We start from the raw sequence: 4,848 nt of genomic DNA on the forward strand, positions 1-4,848 counted from the left end.
CGAAGACAGAGTTCTAGGTCCCTAACTCCTTCTGTCCTGCAGTTTCTCCGACACTGGTTCACATCAGAGGTGTGGCCCCATCTCCCTGAGGGGGGCACTTGGAAATATGATGGGGCATTTTAGTCAGTCACCATGCTGCGGGAGTTGGCATGAGAGGCTGAGCAGGGAGGCAAAAACTTGGCAAGGCCTGGGACAGTGGCACCCAACAAAGAATATTCCTGCTGGGTCTACGGCCATGCCACCCTGAAGAAGTCCGATCCCATCGGATCTCGGAAGCTAAGCAGGGTCAGGCCTGGTTAGTACTTGGATGGGAGACCACCTAGGAAGACCAGGTGCTATAGGCGTAAAAAATAAAAAATATGAGAGATTGTAAGCTGACAAGGTCCTTGCAATCTGTGAGGTCAACCAACAGTTGCCTCTCCTAAAAAATAAAAATAATAAAGAATACTCCAGCTGGAATATCTCCCCGTGAGAAATGTATAGAACTCATGGCCTTCCCGCCGTGTCTGGGCAGACTCTGAATTTTGGAGTTCGAATGTGGCACCCAGTTCCCACCTTTGCTTGACCAAAGGGCCCGGGCTGTCAGAGCACAGAACTCTGAGCACCTGAAGCAAAGGCTCGGCAGCTCGGCCTTTGCAGGGGCTGGCGCCGCCCAGCATTAGCAGAGAACACGCAGCACCCGTGGAGGCCAGAAGAAGACTGGGCGCACAGATCGGGCAAACCCCCACAGGCCACAGCGAGACTCTGCCTTCACTGTTACCACAGCACAGGATATTCGTAGTCCAGAGTGCCTTCTCCGAGAGGGGCACCGAGTTCTCTGGAAGGATTCACGCTCAGAAGGGTTTTAGAGGGGTGAGTAGGAAACCGTTTTAATTTACTCCATCACCTGTAGCCCTCAGAGAACGAAGGTCTCCCCAGAGCTATGAGTTCACTCGGCTTTTAGAAGGTTCTAGAAGTTTTCACAACTGGGTTCTTTTTTCCTAAGCGCTAAACATTGCCCAGTTGTTGGTTGGTCAGTGTCTTCCCTTGAACCAGAGCAGTAATATTTTGACAATGCCTAGAGCCAAGGTTAGAAATAGAGACAGACAAAACTATGGCTTCCCTGTCTGAGTTTTCTTCCCTCTCCCTCTCTAAAGGTGAGGGTAGAGCCTGCCAACAGTTTGCTAATGGTCTCCAAGTGAAAAGATTGTTGAATTCGGAAGAGATTTCAGACTCCCTGGGGCATGACGCTCGTCATTTCACAATGGAGAATTATTTTGTGGTATTTATTTTATGATTCCTGACCCTTGTTCTAAATCTTGCTGGTGTGTTTTCATTTAAAATGTATTAAGTGAAACTTGGCATCGTGAGTTGGCTCCATTAAGCTCTACAACAGCTTAATCCAGATTTTATTATACTGGGACTTGAGTATGTGAATTGTAATATGGGAGGAAGCTTGAGGATAAATAAAGTAAGTTTGGTACTTACTATGAATTTAACTATTTTGGTGCCCTCTTGGCAATTAACTGGAGTGCGTGCGGTTAGATTTTAATGTCTTCAAAATGTTGCAACAACGGCCGTTAAGCCCCCCTGAGTCAGGGGCTTACGGGGCCTCTGGATAAATGGCAGACTCAGCTGAGCGTTCTGGGTCCTGGGGTTGCCATTTGTTAGGCCCGTCCAGTGGATGTGGAGCCTTACGAGGCGGCATGGAGAAAGCAGCCTTCACCTCCCCTCTGAGCTCCAGGATGCTCACATCTAACCGCCCTCCTTACCAGCTTGACCTGGAGTTCTCATGGGCTCCTCAGCCTCCGGGCTTCAAAGCAGACCCCTTGACTTCCCCTTGAACCTGCTCCTTTACTATATTCCTTTCAAGGAACCAGAGCCACCGTCCACTAAGTTGCCCCTGCAACTGTCTCTCCTCTAACACAACCAGGGTCTGTCGGTTCTGCCTTCTCAAATTATGTCTGCAATCTGTCCACTTCTCTCTGTCTCCACTGCCCCATCCCAGGTCCAGCAGCAATAGTTCTCACGTGGAGTCCCCAGTAGCCTCCCACCTGTCTCCCCATGTCTATCTGTGACTGTCCATCTGTAGCCTCTCTCCTGCGGCCAGAGTGATCTCCTTTAAGGGGAAACTAAATTGCCTTACAACCCTGCCCCAAACCCTTCAATGGCTTCCCACTGCACGTAGCTTAGAATTTAAGCCTTTCACGTGTCTTCAAGATCCTGTGTCATCCGGCCCGTTTACCTCTCAGCCTCCTCTTACTTGCCCATCTCACTGGGCTCTGACTTCAACAGCCTTGTCCCTAAATCAGCTTCTGGCTAGAACCCCCTCATCGTAGTGATGTCTCCCTCACAGAGACCTTTCCTGACTCCCCCTGCCCCCAATCTAATTAAAGCCCCCATCATACTCTCTCATAGTACCTGGTTCTACTCCTTCTGGCCGCTTAGCACAGTGCATACTTTTGTATTTATTATTGTATCGTGGAATTAATTGACCCCTGTCCCTCCCAAAAGACTCTAAGTCCCATTACTGTTCGAGCCATGTCTGTTTTGCTCATTGCTATAAATCTAGTGACCAGACCAGTGCCTGATATGTAGCACATGTTCAGTTAATACTGGTTAAGTCTATAAATGCTGCCTTCAAGGAATCGATTCATCAGCCAAAATCTACTGAGCCTCTGCTGTGTTCATTCTAGATGGTGAGAAGCATAAATACCTGAAGAAACATACAGCCATTTAAAGCATCGTTAAATAAAGCGGAAATCCTTATTTACTGAATCCAGAAGTCACAAAGGACTTTTGGGGCAGAATCCACTGCGTAAGCATGTAGAGGTCATGACCCGGAGGCAGGTGGGATACGAGTGACCGATGATCCAGGGGCACCTTCCCCAGCTTGGCCTTTGCATTTATGTCCTCCAGTCTCAGAGGGCTAAGCACAGGGCGCAGTGGAGAGGAAAGCCACGAAACAGGTGTGTGGTGGCCCCCTAGCGAGGTCCTCCCACTGGGTCCTATTTTAGGTCCTCCCGTGAATCCAGCCATGTCTACATGTTCGTCGCCCTTGGCCTTCTCTCGGGATACCCCAACCACACTCTCTAGGGAGATACAGGCCTGCTCTTGTCACCTGTTCTTTCTGGACGTCTGGGGACCCCGGGGTGAGTGTGACAGTGGGCTGCCTCCAAGGACCCTCGGCAGCTGTGGGCACGAGGTCCTTCGTCCCAAGCTGGCTGTTAGAATTATGATACATTGGTCGTGTCAGCGCCGAGCTGATCGAGGAGGGAAGGCTTCGGTGGTGAGACGCCTTCCCTCGAAAGAACGCACGAGGAGCCGACGTGAGGATGAACCGGCCACCACCAACTTTACTGCGGGGAGCGTGCGCTTCTGTGCTAGGGGACCGCGTGGGCTTTGCATATGTCAGAGAACAATCGTGGCATTCTGCCACACGTGCGTAATAAACAGCAAGCCGAACCATGCTTGCATCTGTTCGGTGCAGGCGCCTGACGACATTAATGTAACATTCTAAATCCGGAGTCCTCTCCCGAGCTGCAAGCCTGGATCACAGCCAGATCTGGGACCCACAAGGCTCCTTTCCCAGGAGATAAAATAAAATGTGCTTAATTGTTTCTACCTGTCATGTGTTAATTTATTTGTTTTTAAGTTTTCATGTGGGTCTAGAGAGTTCGTAAATGAAGGAAATCTTTATTAATCAGTTCGGGAAAAGTAATTTATAGAAAATTAGGAGGGAAAAATAGCAAAGATTGGTGAGGGCTCTTTGCTGCAAGGCTGCTGGCACATAACCAAAGGGAGTCAAAAAGGCCAATTTGAAGGCCATATTCCTCTGTGTTTCATAAGAATCAGCACGACACCTTGAATTTAAGATGGTGGGTTTGTAAACCACTGAGGAGAGAAAAACAAATATTCCCAAAAGATGTACCGGTCTTTTGTCAGTAACCTTTCCAGTAATGGGCTATTTAGAGCAAAGACTTGATAAGCTCATGAAGAACCTAGGTAGGACCCTGGAGGCCAAGCCCAGGGCTTAAGCCACCCAGGACCCATTTAGGATAACGCAAGTGAACTTGGCCCAGGCCTGCCCCCGGCAGGCGGTTCCTCTCTGCCAGCATCTTGAGCACCTCTTCGTTCCCCTGTGCTTTTGAAAGCCGAAAGGGAATTTTCCCAGGAAACCTTCTCATTTGGCTCCCTGACGTCCAAAAGGGAGCTAAGAATAATAAAGGCCTTGTACACTTGGACCCAAAGAGACTAAGTGACCTTGCCCAGGGTCGCACAGCTAGTAAACGGCGGTGCAGGTGCTAGGACCCAGGCCAGAGTGGGCCAGACCCACGCCTGTAACTCCCACCACTTCCCCTCCCTTCCCAGCCCACGCCTGCACCGCCCCCGGTGCCCGGCAACTCAGTGTTGCGATTTCTCCTATTATTTTTCTTCTTTTCTACTGACTGCCCAGCTCCTACGTCTTCCTACCTTTCTATACGCTGATGCGAAATAAAAATGGAGTCACTTTCTTTTTAGAAAACGTTCTAACCTCTTGGTCCTCCTCCTGCCTCCCCCACCTGTCACGACAATACCCAGCCGTGCATCGAGAGGTCTTCACACCAAGGCTGAGAAACGAAAGCATTTAGGACTTCGGCACTGCTGGCCCCACGGAAAACGATTCCCCGTCATTTATTGTGCGAAACTACTCCTGAAATGTGGAACATGATCTTTCCCGTTCTCAGAGATACTGCTCTGGGCTTCTGTTAGCACCATTATTTTCTTTGGAGCCCTGAGCACCTATACAGAAGGATTTAATTATGTTTTAGCATATCTCAGCGAGAAAGATCTATGTTGATCTCATTTCAAGTAAAGATCATATAGGAA

General features: G+C 49.4%; 1 pseudogene; it reads left to right on the forward strand.

Annotated features, from left to right (window-relative positions):
• The first annotated feature begins 225 nt into the window (after nt 1–225).
• Nucleotides 226–344, forward strand: LOC120599227 (uncharacterized; annotated as a pseudogene).
• Nucleotides 345–4,848: the final 4,504 nt, after the last annotated feature.

The sequence above is a fragment of the Pteropus medius genome, unplaced genomic scaffold, assembly GCF_902729225.1.
Source record: "Pteropus medius unplaced genomic scaffold, Ma_sr-lr_union100, whole genome shotgun sequence".
Taxonomy (NCBI): domain Eukaryota; kingdom Metazoa; phylum Chordata; class Mammalia; order Chiroptera; family Pteropodidae; genus Pteropus; species Pteropus medius.